The sequence below is a fragment of the Puma concolor genome, chromosome C2, assembly GCF_028749965.1.
Source record: "Puma concolor isolate L17-30 chromosome C2, mPumCon1.1.hap2, whole genome shotgun sequence".
Taxonomy (NCBI): Eukaryota; Metazoa; Chordata; class Mammalia; order Carnivora; family Felidae; genus Puma; species Puma concolor.
The window spans coordinates 105,964,212-105,981,402 of record NC_141675.1 but is presented as its reverse complement, the minus strand read 5'-3'; the positions used below and the strand labels follow the sequence as shown (position 1 = coordinate 105,981,402).

At 36.4% G+C, this 17,191-nt stretch overlaps 1 long non-coding RNA gene across 1 annotated transcript in view; it reads right to left on the bottom strand.

Moving 5' to 3' along the window:
- LOC147577476 (uncharacterized) overlaps window positions 1-17,191 on the bottom strand; it is a 225,566-nt gene that overhangs the window by 199,193 nt on the left and 9,182 nt on the right. The window contains exon 2 of the long non-coding RNA XR_015255829.1: window positions 14,337-14,373. This is a non-coding gene — a long non-coding RNA (uncharacterized LOC147577476). The remainder of the gene's footprint in view (window positions 1-14,336; window positions 14,374-17,191) is intronic.

The following is a 17,191-nucleotide window of genomic DNA, read 5'->3' as shown; positions in this document are numbered from 1 at the left end:
ATTTCTTTATGGAGGTTCACACTATTATAGAAACTCTATATTTTTATAGATGATTATGAAATATGTAGTCTAAGGATAGAACATTTTACTCTTCATAGAGGATAATGGGGTCCCAGGGAAATAAGAGACTTGAACCTCTTTCCTTCCTTACAACTTACTTGCTCTGTGGCCTATAGCAATTCACTGAACTATTTTGTTGAAAAACTGCCTCAAGGTTCTACAGAGTGAGGACAAACGAGAGAGTAACACTCACATTCTCTTGAAGATTGGACTGGGTGCCATAAAATGCAAGCAGACAAAATGAGATAAAAATGAAGAGTTGAATTTAGAACACAAGAGCAAACAAGTGACTATATCGCTTTAGGGGTGAAATTGTAAAGAATTACATTTAACATATCTGTAGAAGTTTCCCGAGACTGAAATAACTTTCACCCTTCATAAACATTTATCTTTCTGTTTACAAACACTTACAGTTTTTCACTTAGCAAAGCAAATTCATGTTGTAAAGTTAACGCTGATTCATAATTACTTCTTATCCAATTTTACTTAAGATTTCAAGTTATTGATTTTCTCCTATTCTTTTCTCAAATGCTCATTTAGAATTAATAAAGGAAATAGTTTAATCACTTTCAAAACACCAATAGAAATTCTCTTGAACTGATGCCAATTTGGTAGGAAAGAGGAGCCTATTTGAAATGAAACATCTGTTGAGGTTTTAAACTTTGTAAAACCGTTTCATAATTTATAGGAATAATTCATTATAAAAATGTTTCAGAGCATTTTGTAAGTGCCTGGCACTGTGTCAGACAGTAAAGATTCAGAAAACAATAAGAAAAATGATCTCTCTTCAAAGGGTTCACAGCATAGTGAGAGAAATAAACATGTATACAAATAATTACAGTGCCATGGATAAGTGCTACTAGACTTCAGGAGCAAATAAACATAAATTGAACCTGTGGTTAAGTATAGAAAAACGTCTCAGCAAAAGTAACTTTTGAACAGACCAAAAAAAAAAAAAAAAAAAAAAAAAGAATAAGCCCTCACAGAAGTAAAAAAGAAGAAGCACATTAAAAGCATGAAGAACAGCAGGTTGCATTAAAAGAACACAGAAATGGGGGGTGCCTGGGTGGCTCAGTCGGTTGAGCGTCTGACTTCGGCTCAGGTCATGATCTCATGGTCTGTGAGTTCAAGCCCTGCGTCAGGCTCTGTATTGACAGCTCAGAGCCTGGAGCCTGCTTTGGATTCTGTGTCTCCCTCTCTCTCTGCCCCTCCCCCGCTCATGCTCTGTCTCTCTCTCTCTCTCTCTGTCAAAAATAAATAGACATTTTAAAAAATTTAAAAAAAAAAACACAGAAATGGGGCACCTGGGTCGCTCAGTCAGTTGAGCATCTGGCTTCGCATCAGGTCCTGATCTCGCAGTTCATAGGATTGAGCCCCACATCAGGCTCTGTGCTGACAGCTCAGAGCCTGGAGCCTGCTTTGGATTCTGTGTCTCCCTCTCTCTCTGCCCCTCCCCCACTCATGCTCTGTCTTTGTCTCAAAAATGAATAAACATTAAAATTTTTTTTAAAAAATACAAGAACACAGAATTACAGTACTTGGACCATACTATGAATTGTCAGAAAGTCTCACATTATATAAACACATTCATTCTCTCTACATTTACCATCAGGTATCACTCTTCCTTCTGCTGTAATCCTAAGAAGCTACTAGGAATTGTTTTATTTGGTGCTTTTGTACAGATATTTTACATAAGTCTCTCCAAAATAAAACATTTTTAAGTAAAATTTTAACAAAAAATGACCAAAGAAATCACTCAGTGATGGTGCTAAAACCAGACAGGCAGTGAACCTTCAGAATTTGAGATGTTTTCCACAAAGGCTAAATAACTGAGCAGAACTTCAAGAAGCTGATAGTACATAAAAGACACTTGTTTCCCCATAGCTTGGCTCCATTGCTAGGAATAGCATTTTCAGGAGAACTGAGCAGAGTACAAAAGAGCCCCAGGTCTCAGTGAATTTGTGATCAGGACTTTGATCTCTTCAGAATGAGGCATGAGCAAATACAAAGTATTTATTACTAACTTTTCACAGAAAAATTATGTCGGAAAAATTTAAGAGCTAAACAGTAAAGTTTCAACCTAGCCAAACAACACTCTTTATTTTATGTCTAACAGCCTGCCAAATAAAATAAAACAAAACGTTATGAGCAATTAACATTTCTCATTCTCGGTGTTTCTGTACAAATGCCTATTAAATATTAAGGTGGATAATGGCTGGCAGTGTGCCAGGGCTCTGCAATACACGTGGTGTATCAGCCGCCACCATTAATCTGCATCAGCAGGGGCTGCAATTCCAAGATAATCAAGTTTTTCTCCCTCTCTCTGTTTGTATCTATTTGTTGTTGGTTTTTTTCTCTTTATCCTCCTCCCAAATGAAAATCAAATTCAAAGATTAAATATTTACATTTAAGAAAAACACATAAAGGCAATGCTGGGACTGCACACACACTCTTTTCCTTAACACTTTCTAGAATGAAGCATTAGGCAAAAAAGGAGAATTTTTTTACCTATTCAGTAGAAGCAGAGAGAAGACACATCTGCCAGATGTGGAACTACAGAAAGCCTGTGGAAGGGTAAAAGGAGGGAACACCTTCCCGTAGTAATCTATCCATACTCTCCTAGACTAGCTTTCCTCCCAGAAGGCAGTAAGTAGCAAGTTATCTGGAATTCCCAGATTGAGGAAAATATCTGATACTTAGGAACTAGTCATGTCCTATATTGCATACTTTGATACAATTATTCCTCGTAACAATCCTGGAAGTAGGAAACACTGTAACCATTTTATAGATGAGGAAACTGAGTATCAGGAAAATTAGGTAAAATACATTGCTAGTAACTGATTCAATCTCTAAAGAACACTAAAGTATACAATACTTTCCTTGTACTGGGTCACCTCACCAGAGTCTCTCCAATCTTAGCACCACCCTCTGCCCTTACTTTTTCTCAGACTTCTATCTAGATGAAACTCACTATGTGTAGATAACTGATATCTGTTCCATAAAGATGTAAAAAGCCAGTTTACAATTCTCTTATTCCCTTCTCTTCATCCAAGCCATAAAATGTCTATTCCAAATGAGTTGGATTTTTTATTAAGGTTCCAGTCCAGTTCACTTCAAAGTTGGGGACAGACTGAATTTGGAAAGGCCTGAATTACAATCTTTTACATGCCATTCTAATCCAGAAGGTCTCTGAGAAATATGTCCAATGATCTGTGTATTTAAGCTCGACTGACACTTGCCTTGTATCTCTGGAATCCTTATCCAATGGTTTATTATCATGAAAAACATATGTTAATAGTGCATTCCAATATTCTTCCACATATGAGGCATTCCAGTGAGACCCATCCTTTCAAATGATCCAACTCATCCTAACCAGACCTTCATAATTGGTCTGGAAGGTGCAAACATATAGGCACATGATATCGCATTTAGTTGTTCTGTTTCATTTTTTTTAATGTTTATTTACTTTTGAGAGAGAGAGAGAGTGAGGAGCACAGAGAGGAAGACAGGATGTGAAGCAGGCTCCACATTGTCAACAAAGAGCCTGATGAGGGCCTTGAACCACCAAACCCTGAGATCAATCATGACCTGAGTCAAAGTTGGACATTCAACCGACTGAGCCACCCAGGCTCCCCTTGTTTGTTTTTTAATATAAAATGAAGAATGTTAGGTCAAAAATCTTCATACTTGTTTTTCTTATCATATAATAATAGTAACAATAATTATTACTTATTGAGCCCTTATGTGTCAGAACAGCTCTATTTTTTAAGAATAATCTCATTTAGGGGCACCTGGGTGGCTCAGTTTGTTAAGCATCCAACTTCAGCTCAGGTCATGATCTCAGGGTTCATGGGTTTGAGCCCGACGTCAGGCTCTGTCTGTGCTGACAGCTCAGAGCATGGAGCCTGCTTCGGATTCTGTGTCTCCTTCTCTCTCTACCCCTCCCCCCTCAAGAATAAATTAAAAAATGTTTTAAAAAATTAAAAAAAGAATAATCTCATTTAATGTTTATCACAACTCTATAAAGGTAGGTGCTATTCTCATCCACATTTGTTCAAATGAAGAAAAGGAAGCAAGACTGCTTGTGTAGTTTCTCTGAGGGCACAAAGTCAGAGCGGAAACCTAATCCCAAGGAATCCGGCTCCAAAGACAAAGTCCTTAACCCTTCATTCTGCCACCTGCACAGAGTGAACTCCATATGAGGAACCACAGATTGATTTTGGGCCTTTCCAAAGCCAATCCCATTCTTACAAAGTCTCTAAGTACCTTTAAAGAATGGTATCAGGTCTGCCTCACACAAGTACTAGAATCATTTGAATGCAAATATTTAAAGATACAGTATTAGCTTCAAAGTACTTAGGATAATCAAAAGAAAATACAGTATAACCAATTCAGCAAACCCTACTCTGCAGGTCCAAGGACCTCTGTGGTCCAAGAAATATTCCTTTTTGGAATCTTTATGCTTCTACAGTATCTTGGGTTTAGCTCTGCTATTATGCTGACCATATTATCTTAGATTTATTTATTTATTTATTTCCTTGCCTATCTCACCACACTGACACAAGGCAGAATTTGAGATTTACTTGTTTTTCTATCTCATACACTACCCTGGCAACATCAGGTACTTATAAAGTGTTGGTTGTGTGAATAAACAATGCTATTACCCTCACAGAGTTTACATTATAGTATTAAACATAATAGCAGGCATTCTATTTCAAAATTAAACCCTATTAAAATCACAGTAAGGTAACACCCCAGTCCTGCTAGAATGGCTATCATTAAAGAGGTAAGAAATAACATAATGCTGATATCTGTACCCCATATTCATAGCAGCATTAGTTACAATAGCTAAGACATGGAAATAACCTGAGTGTCCATCAATGAATGAAAGGATGAAATGCCATGTACACACACACACACACACACACACACACACACACACACACACAAATATTATTCAGCCATTACAAAAGAAGAAAATCCTGCCATTTGCAACTATGGATGGACTCTGAGGGCATTTTGCTAAGTGACATAAGTCAGAGAAAGACAAATACTGTTTGATCTCCCTTATATGTGGAATCTTTAAAAAAGAAAAAACAAAGAAAGAAAAACAAAACAAAACAAAAAAACCTATAGAAAAAGAGATCAGATTTGTAGTTACCACAGGTGAAAAGTGGAGGTAGAGAGAATTGGGAATTGCATGAATGTGGTCAAAAGATACAAACTCCCAGTTATAAGATAACAAGTACTATCGATATAATGTACAATATAATGATCATAGCTAACACTGCTGTATGTATACATGAAAGCTGTTAAAAGAGTAAATTTTAAGACTTCTCATCATAAGAAAAAAAAACAATTGTTTTTCTTTTTTTGGCTTCTCTATGAGATGAAGGATATTAACTAAACTCCTTGTTGTGACCATTTCAAATACATGTACATCAAATCATTATGCTGTACACTTTAAACTTATGCAGTGTTGTAAGTCAATTATAGATCAATAATACTGAAAACACCTATTAAAATATGGGGCGCCTGGGTGGCGCAGTCGGTTAAGCGTCCGACTTCAGCCAGGTCACGATCTCGCGGTCCGTGAGTTCGAGCCCCGCGTCAGGCTCTGGGCTGATGGCTCGGAGCCTGGAGCCTGTTTCCGATTCTGTGTCTCCCTCTCTCTCTGCCCCTCCCCCGTTCATGCTCTGTCTCTCTCTGTCCCAAAAATAAATAAACGTTGAAAAAACAATTTTAAATGTAATTTAACACGCTGATGTCTCAAGGGTTGTAACTGATAGATTTCTGAAACCTTGCTGCAATTCCTATTCTTTCACGGCAAAAACATTTCACATTCCAGATTTTCAACTGAAATGGTTTTACTGTGACATTTTACAAGAGGAAGGCAAGGTATTTCTATTGGTAGTTTGAGTTCTATGAAGTTGGAAAATATATAAGGATTTTTTAACCAGAGAAATTTATATATATATATTATACTTATTTATAGATATTTATATATATTTATATACTTTATATGCATATAAATTAAGAATTAGGCTACATTGCTAAAGTTTCCTTGAAAGTACAAAATATAGTTTCATAACCAAAATACATTTGATTATAAGTAAGCCTACTGCGTCTTTCTAAATAGTATTTGAAATTTTTTCTCTTAAAAAGTTGGGTCAATTTTCAGTGGTACCTTTCCAAGAAAATCCTGCTAAACAGGATTCAAGCAATGAGTGCTGTAATCAGAATGAACTCCTTCTGTGCTTTGGCTAGCCTGTCCCATGATTTCCTACAAACCCTCAAACATCTCAGAAATCAAGATTAAATCAGGAAGAGCTGAGGCGCTTATATACAATTACGATATGCCAGGAACTAGCACTACTGTTTAAAAGGATACTTTATTCAGAAGAGCTGCTTCTGGCTTCTGATTTCTAGCATCCAATGTAGAATTTGATCACGCACAATACTTGGTGTCTCAAGGCTGTGTTTGATTTCTGAGCTCCAGCAGCTTTGTGGGTAGATGGTTGATTTTTTTTTCTGCACTCTTGAGAAGAGTTCGAGTTTTAAGGCAATACAAAAATAATTCAATGAGTAGTGGAAACAATTTTTAAAATAATGGACTGAGATTCATCAGAACAGGTAATCTTGGCCTTTCGTGTATTTATCTAGCTGTGAGGTCCTCAGCTAATCTCTCCTTCCTATGTCACAGTTTGTTTCCCCATAAACAAAGAGGGTTCTAGGATTCATTCATTCATTCCAGGTATTTACTGTGCACTGACCATGTGCAAAACATTATGCTAAATTCTACAGATGATATAAGTAGCCTTTAGATTGCTAATAGAAATACCCTGTTCTTTTAGAAACTGAGTTAGAATTGAGATAGATATTACTTCCAGAGACCCAGAAACTCCTAAATCTATACTGTCAATCATCCATTGTTTTCAAGCCATTCCCAAGGAAATTAGACATACCAGGAGTAACAAATAAGAACTAAAGTATAGTTTTGTTAATAAATCAGTAATGATGATAACAACTAAAATTTTTGATCACTTATATGTGTCAGGACTCATTCTAAGCATTTTGCATGCACTAGCTTATTTGATTCTCAAAGCAAACCTGTAAGAAAGGTTTCATTATTATGTTCATTTTTCATAAGAAAAAAAACAGAGTGTGAGAGAGTCAAAAGGAAGCTGAGTAAAATAGTTAATAAGTGGCAAACTTCAGATTTCAACTCAGGAGTTGAATACACAGCCTGTGTTCTTAACATTCCGCTATATTTCTCCTACAACAAGATAAGGACCCAATAATTCAATCCAGAATTTCATCATCAGACCTCAAGTACAGCAGTTTACTCCTTGATATTCACCCTATGAAACTAAACCCTGTAACACTTTTGAAATTGATCTTCCTACCCCTAAGCAAACACCACTCTCTTCAGGGCTACCTAAAGCAATAGGATAGGTATGTTGTGCATATTAAGACCAATGACATTGACAACAGTGCTGGCCCTTCTCCTCCAGTTTCCTTGGGAAGGGACTCTCAGGCTGCTGAAACAACTACATCTCCATTCTCTGCCACCAGCCTGCCTGACATACTGCCTAACATGGTGAAGAACAGAATCCTCTGCTCTTATCTTTCATTAGAAAATCTTTCCCTTTCTTTCACATGTCTAGAGAAAACCAAAAGCATGCTTGTGTTTTGTGCATCTTTGTGAGTTTGTGTTCTCTGTGTAAAATCATACTCATATGAGGAAAAATAAATGTCTGAATATGCTTCCAACAACTAGACAGTTCTTAATTCAACTAATTGAAATCTACAGGAATCTACATGATGCACGAGGAAATGGAACCAAAAGAGTCATCTGGGTTTAAAGAATGAGCCCTAGTTCAATTACCCTCTCCCCTATATTACAGAGGTAGTGAAAATAAAAGAGAGTGAACGACAAGAAACGGCAGAAAACTGGACTGAATCTACCAATCTACCCAGCTTTATAGGAGAGAACAGATCATAAGTAACTGAGGTTTAATACACTGATGTGCCATTTTGTAAAATATGACTCACTCTGTCATGGCAGTGGAGAGCAGAAATGGAAGCTTACTGGTACATAGGAAATTGAAGTGTTCCTATCCTTATGTATATGGAGAGAGGTTTCTTTCTTTTTCAAACAGATTTCCTTTCTATATTTGCTTTTATCCTCGTAAGAGCAGTATAAGAAATTGGTTATCTCTGAATCCACAGAACACAATTGTGGAAAATATCTCCAAATATCTTAGTTCAATTATATATATTTTATTACATAAATAAGCACATACTCTACCCCCCATAATTCCTGAGACTGGTTTAATATTAATTCATACATAATCTGTATTTAAATCAATAGATATTGATGAGAGAACCTGTTTCAATTCAAATATTTCTGTCACTGATACATTCAAGAGAGCTAGTGATGACAAATAAAATAGATGAATCTGAATATGTTTACTCCTTATTTCATAATTAAGTATGTTCTTCCAGAATTTCACTGTGGATTTGGAGGCTGACTAATTCAATTTGAGGCAGAAACTTTATTTGTGATTGCGGGCTACCTTTTCTCTACCCAATAGTAAACCATTGAGGAGAATGCCCACCCATTTAGTTTTACATTCTTACTCTGAACTACACCCTCGATGTCCCAGACGAGAATCCACCAAATTGAACTCACTTCTATATTTCCTCCAAGTAAATTCTCAGTCACCATCTTTAGAGCCACATATGACTCATTCAAATAGATGGTATCACCCGACCTATTGCACTGCTGTTTTAGAATTATTTTATACAACAGCTCTCCAGTGTTGTAGCCAGACATTTTTTAAAGATATTAATGATTGTAAATGTGGCTACACTGCCAATGTATGTACAATATTGTGCTCAATTAAGATAACCCAAAACAGGTGAAAGCCTTTTTTTTCCCCAATACAGTTGAATCAGACTTGGACCCATGTTCCAAGCATCATATTTTCCCTCATCAGTTAGAAAGCACATAAAGCATTTCAGGGATATTTTCCCAATGTTTCCAAAGGAATAATAAAGATAGCATTTTGGTGTCTACCATAGCACTTAATGTTTCTGGTGAATGGAATATTTATCCAAAGGACAAAACTAAAACCTAAATGATACCCCTGATTCCTCTATCTCCTTCATGACTCACATCCAACTAATTCCCTCTCTGCTCTGCACATACTCCAAACTCCAAACTCTGCACATACTCCAAACTCCCCCCCAAAAACACACAGCCCTCCATCCTCATTGCCACTGCAACTGACGGTCTCATCATCTTGTTCAATCATCCCCAAATAATGTATTGATCACCTCGCTGTACTGTAGCAAATGACACGTTTGTTACTGGGTTCGCATAAAATTAAATGAAAAACAGCATATATTAAAGTTAAATGCAAAAACAGATGCATAATCAAACAACTACATACATCATGCTAAATACTCTAGAAAAAAAATAACCTGCTTTTCTTTGAGGGAATCAGATGCAGATACATGGTTTTGAAGTGTATGTTGAAGAGAGGAAGTAGCATGTGCAAGGCAGTGAGACACTAAAGATCAAGGGTCATTGAGAGATAGATAGCAAAATATCCATGGAACAGAGGTACATAGTAGTCTCCCTTAAGTGGCTTTTTGCCAGAAAAGTTTCCTCATCTCCACCTTTCTTTATAAGGCCACAATCTATTTTTCTAAAACATACATTTGGTCCTATAGTGCGACTCCTAAAAAATGTATACATCCCTATTACCCATAGCCTAAGACATAAACTCTGTACCCAAGCATTCATAGACCATGCTTGAAATAGGGCAATGGACTTAACCTACTGGCAGTGGTGTAGTAGGTGAATTTTGACATAATTTTATACTTATGAAATAACCTACTAGCAGTGGTAGTAGGTGAATTTTGACATAGTTTTATACTTACGACATAACTTTTGACATAATTTTAATAGCTCTTTTGCATATTTTTTTCTGGACTACTTGCCTTATATAATAGTTTTTCCAAATGCTTTAGATTGCCAGAAATGCATCATATTCCCATTACTAATTTTATTTTTGACACAATTTTATAGGTTATTTTTGTATCATTCAATTCCCACTCCCCATGTTTAATATAAGTGTATAACAGAGGGAGAGTTTTGTTGTTGTTGTTTTAAACCAAGGAATGACTAGTTCATTTATTCAGCAATATCGTTTGCTCACTTTCTATAAAAAGCAGAGTTTAGTTCTCCAATACAGTGAGTAAATCAGTCAAACTATCTGTGGCACTTTGTTGTTTTTGTTGTTGTTGTTGTTGTTGTTTGTTTTATTGTTTTTTGTTTTGTTTTGTTTTGTTTTACCTTTTGAACCTCTTCACGTATCTCTCTCACTTCCCATCCCAGGCCTCTTGCAGGCACCAATCTGGTCTGTATGAGCACGTTTTTTGCTTGTTTGTTTGTTTTTTAGACGCAATTATTCTAAATTCCCATGGCAAATGGTCACATCAGAATATAAAAACACTTTTATTTATTACTTCAACTAATCATTGTCAAGTGCCTGTTATGAACTAAAGCAGTCTTACAGATGTTTAGAATATATCAAGGAACAAAACAAAGATCCATGCCTTGGGGAGTTTAAATCCTAGTTAAATGAGAGAGGCAATAAAAATAAACTAATAAGACATGAAATTGATATGTTTTAGTATGATTAGCACAATGAACCTGAAGAGGTAAAAGAACCACATATGCTGGGTTTGGGAAGTGGGGCAGTTGGACATTTTTAACATGATTATTAGTATGGAATTCATTGAGAAAGTAACATAAGAGCAAAGACTTAAAGGAGCTGAGAGAGTTAATCATGGAAATACCAGAGGAGGTATGTTCCTGACATAAGGCACTCCCAGTCCAAAATCTCTAAGGGGAGAAAGGGCATGGCATCTTAAATGCATAACAAGAATACCTGTATGGCTGGAACAGAGGAAGTGAAGGGAAGAGTAGTATAAGGTGAGGACAGAGAATATATAACATTAGAAGACACATTATTCGGAATCCTGGTGAATATTAGAAGAATGACAGTTTGGGGCACTGGGGTGGCTCGGTCGGTTAAGTGGCCGACTTCGGCTCAGGTCATGATCTCACCAGTTTGTGGGTTCCAGCTCCTGCGTCAGGCTCTTTGATGCTAGCCTGAAGCCTATGTCAGATTCTGTCTCCCTCTCTCTCTCTGCCCCTGCCCCACTCACACTCTGTCTGTCTCAAAAATAAATAAACAAGAAAAAAAAACTTTTTAAAAAAGGATGACAGCTTTATTCTGAATGAAATAGTAAACTACTTCAGGATTTTGAGCAAAGTGACATGTTCTGATTTACAACTACATTTTTAAGTCAACACCCTCCCTACTGCCTTGAGAAAGAGAAGAGGAAAGAAGCAGTAACAAAAAAGTTAAGTAGCCACTGCATGCCACACGAAAGATGATGATGGCTCAGCACAAGATGGCATCCCTTTTGATGAGTGAAAATGATGAAAAATGGTCATATTATGAACACATTTTTAAGGAAGAACTAATAGAATGTCTTAACAGATTTGATGGAGATTATGAAAGAAAGAGAAGAATGAAACATAACTGCAAGATTTTTTATGCTTTCATTTTTTTGTTTATTTTGGCCTAGAAAAAAATGGAGTTGTCATCAAATATAAGGGAAGGCTAGAGGTGTAGCAAACTGTGGGTGTTGATTCATACTCAATGTAAATGATATAAACACCCTAATGAAAAAGCAGACATTTCCATATTCGATACAAAAGCAAGACCCAACTACATGGTATTTTAAGAAAACTACTTTAAATATAAAGAAACGAATAACTTAAAAGTAAAAGAATAGAGAGATTCCATGCAAACACTAATCTAAAGAAAACAGAAGTGGCTATATTGATATCAGACAAACTAGATTTCAAAGCTCAGAATATTACTGGAGATAAACAAGATAAACATTTCATAATGTTAATAGGCCAATTCTTCAACAGGACCTAAAAGTCATAAATTTTTGTGTCCTAATAATAAAGTTTCAAGATGCATAAAGCAAATACTGACAGAGCTGTGAGAAAAAAAAAGCAGATAAATCCACAATTACAGTCAGAAAATTCAATACCCCTCTAATGATTTATAGAACAAAGAGACTCAAAATCGGTAAGATATAATAGATTTGAATAACATTATCAATTAGGCCTAATATACATTTAGTGAACATTCTACTGTACAACAGCAAAATACAAATCCTTCTCAAGTGTACATGGTCTGTTTACCAGGGTAAGCCATATTCTGGGCCATAGATCAAGTCTCAATAAACTTAATAGAATTAGATTTATATATATTATGTTCTTTGATCGCAATGGAATTAAATTAACAATAAATAACACAAAGATCTCTGGAAATTTCCTAAATACTTGAAAACCTGAATAACACACTTCTAAAGAACCCAAGGGTAAAAGGAGAAATCAAAAGGGAAATTAGAAAGTATTCTGCAATGAATAAAGGCACAACATATCAAAATTTGTGGGACGCCACTATAGCAATACTTAGAAGGAAAATTACAGCCATGAATGCACAAATCAGAAAATAAGAAAGATCTTAAGTCAGTGACCTCAGCTTTCATCTAAGAATCTAGAAAATGAGGAGCAAAATAAACCTAAAACAACCAAAGAAAGGAAATAAAAATAATCAAAACTTAAATCAATAAAGTAGAAAACAGAAAAACAATAGAGAATATCAATGGAACAAAAACTGATACTAATTCTTTGAAACTAATAAAATTAATAGACATCTACTATAGAGGTGTGTGAATGATATCATAGAATAGTATGACTATACTGACCAAGGAAAGAGAAGATACAGATTATCAATATCTGGAATGAACAAAGTGACAATTTACAAATTTTACTGTTATTAAAAGCATAATATGAGAGTTATTGTGGCAATAAACTCAGCTAATTAGATTAAATGAAAGTTGCTTAAAACATAAACTACTTGGGGCGCCTGGGTGGCGCAGTCGGTTAAGCGTCCGACTTCAGCCAGGTCACGATCTCGCTATCCGTGAGTTCGAGCCCCGCGTCAGGCTCTGGGCTGATGGCTCAGAGCCTGGACCCTGTTTCTGATTCTGTGTCTCCCTCTCTCTCTGCCCCTCCCCCGTTCATGCTCTGTCTCTCTCTGTCCCAAAAAAAAAATAAATAAACGTTAAAAAAAAAAAAAATTAAAAAAAAAAAACATAAACTACCATATCTCACTCAAGAAGAAATAGATATTCTGAATAGCCATATATCTATTAAATAATTTGTTTTTGAAAACCTTCCCACAGAGACTAATACTAGACCAGATGGCTTTATTGGTGAATTCTACCAAATATTTAAGAAATAATGCCTCTTTTTTTATTTTTTTAATTAAAAAAAAAATTTAATGTTTATTTTTGTGTGAGAGTGAGAGAGGCAGAGCGAGAGTGAGGGAGGGGCAGACAGAGAGGGAGACACAGAATCCAAAGCAGGCTCCAGGCTCTAAACTGTCAGCATAGAGCCCAATGCGGGTCTCGAACTCACGAACCATGAGATCATGACCTGAACCGAAGTCAGACGCTTAACCGACTGAGCCACCCAAGCACCCCGTAAGAAATAATGCCACTTTTGTATAAATCATAAAATTGAAGGACAGGCAATACTTCCCAACTCATTCTATAAGGCTATTTTTATATTGATACCAATAGAAAGACATTACCAGAAAATAAAATGACAAGCCAATGTCCCTCACAAAAACAGACATAATAATACTTAGCACATTTTAGCAAATTAAATTCAACAATATATAAAAAAGAGTAATATCCTAACCAATTAGGTTTTATCACAGGAATGCAAGATTGATTTAACCATTTAAAAGTCAATCAATGCAATTAATCACAGCAACAAACTAAAATGGAAAAACCATATGATTACATCAGTAGACACAGAGAAAGCATTTGACAAAATGTAACATCCATTCTTGATAAAAATACTTACCAAAATAGGAACAGAAGGGAACTTTCTCAACTTCATAAAAAGCATCTAGGAAATATCTACAGCTAGCAACATATTAAAAGGTAAGAAACAGCTTGCTTTTTTCCTAAGATCAGTAATGAGACAAGGATGTCTGCTCTCATCTCTTCTATTCAACATTATACTAGAGGTTTTCCAGTGCAGCATGCCAAGAAAATAAAAGGCATCCATACTGGGAGAAAAAAATACTGTAATTACTCACCGATAATATGATCCTCTTCTTGAAAATCCAATGAAATCTGCAAAACAAGATATTAAATCTAATAAGTGAGTTGATCGATATCACAGGATTAAAGATCAAGATGGAAAAATCAGTCTTATCCCTAACTCTAGCAATGAACAGCTACTGAAAAAATATACCACCTTTGACAGAAAACATATGAAATACTTAGGAATAAATACAACAAAAAAACATGAAAAAAAACTACAATACATCAGTGAATTTCAAACTAAGTGTGTATGCGTTAAAAATAAAGCCAAACAGGGACACCTGGGTGGCTTAATTGGTTAAGGGTCTGATATCTGCTCAGATCATGATCTCATGGTTCATGGGTTTGAGCCCTATGCAGGGCTCTGTGCTGACAGCTCAGAGCCTAGAGCCTGCTTCAGATTCTGTGTCTCCTTCTCTCTCTGCCCCTCCTCCACTCATGCTGTCTCTTTCTCTCTCTCAAAAACAGAAACATTAAAAATTTTTAAATATATATTAAAAAAGTAAAGCCAGAGAAACTAGAGTACATATTTGTGGGGAATAAGCTTAGGAATTCTCTGAGCCTGCACTGATGGGTTAACAAGGCATAAAAAATTACAAAGCCATAGGATGCTCACACCCAAGTTTGGGTAAACAAGATTAGATAAATAGGGATAGAGTGGGGTGGGGGGGGACAAAGGCACCCAGGGTAGAGGCAGGGGCAAAGGCCCCCAGAATAGAGTAAGGGGGCAAAAGGCCCCAATACAAAGGGATATGAGGTAAGCAAGATTAGGTATTTAGGGCGAAAACACCCCCCAATTTAGTACTATAGCAGAAAGCTGCTTTCACAGGAAGGAAGGACCAAATTAGGTAAACAGGTAAATAGGACTATAGACTGCTGTGAGTGAAACTGCCCAGAGCAGAGCTGATTAGCAAAGGAAAGGTACCTTGTTGACCCTGAGGTTACATGCTCTATTTGTCTTATCCCCTAGGCTGGCTAACATAAACAGACACAATGCCTCATGTCTGCCATTAACATCCATCTGCCCAGTGACAGGATTTTGGTTTGGTTTCTATTGACCCAAACCCCTAACATCGTATATCTTCAAAACCCCTTTCTCTCTTGCCCATAAGTTAATGTTCACAGATTGATTGTCTCTTTGCGTACATCCATCATGTTTGTAAGCCTTCTGATCTTAATAAATACGGAACAAGGACCCTTATTTGGGGCTCTTGTCTTCTCCTGGACATTAACCATCTCTCGCATTTTAATCTTGCGTCCCGCTTTCTTGCTAGGCAAGAAAGAACTCTAGACCCAGAGTCTACAACACATATTGTTATTCATTCATATAAAATTAAAGAAAATGACATTACTCTACAGTGACAAAGTATGGTGACAGAGTGCTTGTCTGAAGATAGGTGCGTGGGTGGGGAGAAGAGAGGGAAGGATTTCAGTGGGACATGAGGAAACTCTGAAAGGTAAGAAATATGTTCATTGTCTTAAATATGGTGATAGTTTCATGTGTGTCTACATATGCCAGAATTTATATTTTAAGCATCTTCAGTTTATTGAATATCAATTATACCTCACTAAACTTTTTAAAAAAGGGTATAGATAATTGATGAAGTACGACCTTTGAGAAGCTAAGTGGAAAGATAATCAAATAGGAGAGCAAGAATAGAATGATATATAAGTAAAAGGACTGGCTTTAGATAGGAGACCAGATACAGGCACAAAGGCAAAAGAATGGAAATGGAAAAACTGACAGGTGAGGAGATGCAGCTGTGGGAGTCCTTAGAAGTTCTCCTTTGGATGTTTCAATTTTCTCAGTGGAATAGGAAGCAATGACATTATCTGAGATTACAGATGGAGGACAAGGTTTAAGAGGTTTGAGAAAAAGGAACTAACATGAAAGAGTAGCATAGGAGAGTCCAGGCTGGTCTATGAAAATTCAGTGTGATTTCCAGGTAGCATTAAAAATCCATCTGACATTCATGGCCATGGATTTAAAGTAGAATCATTCAGTATGTTTGGGTGTTGTTCTCCAGCCAGAAGACAAATGTAAACATGGAGGAGGCAAAGAGCTCTTTTTAACTAGGGTAGTGGCTTTTTCCCAAGTCAATAAAACAATAGAGGGACAAAAGAACTGAGCAGGAGGCCAGAAACATCTGTAAGATGCCCATAGGATTCAATCCTGATGGAGAGTAGAATGCATTGAATTAATATACTGGAGGGGCTGTGGTTTTTGGTAACGATATGGTCTAAAGTAATACCATATGAGTGAGAGCTGAAATAAATGAAGGACAAGGTCACTGAAGGACACAATGCTGAAAGGATCATCAAACTGAAGCTGAACTCAAGTACAATTAATGTAGGAATGGTGTTGGCAAAACAGTTGAAAGATGATAAAATCTTTGAGAAAGGAAGAGGAATAATCCAGAGGTTGAGATAAAATCAGAACAATAAAACATGAGTAATGTAATCAAATGACATAAAATCATTCTCCAGTTTAAAGAGTATGGGATCTATGAAAGAAAGACTACCAACAGCTGAGTGAGCTAAAGGGGAAATAGTGTCTTAAGGGGTTAATAGTCTTTTATTAGAAAAAAATGTGATTTAAATGTTTTGGTAAGAGCGTGGTCACAAAAGAAATATTTGCTGATGCTGGACAATGATTTCTAGAAAGCACAATGAAAATAGTTTAGGAGTTTGAGATATGTGGCAAGAGGTAACATAAGGTTATGGGTAGCCTTACAGAAATATTGGAGCTGAAGGATGATGGTTAGTCTAGGGCTTCTCTTGTGTCTGATGGATCACAGATAGAGGCATAAGATTTTTCCTGGTGAATACAAGGTAAATTGTGCTGGTT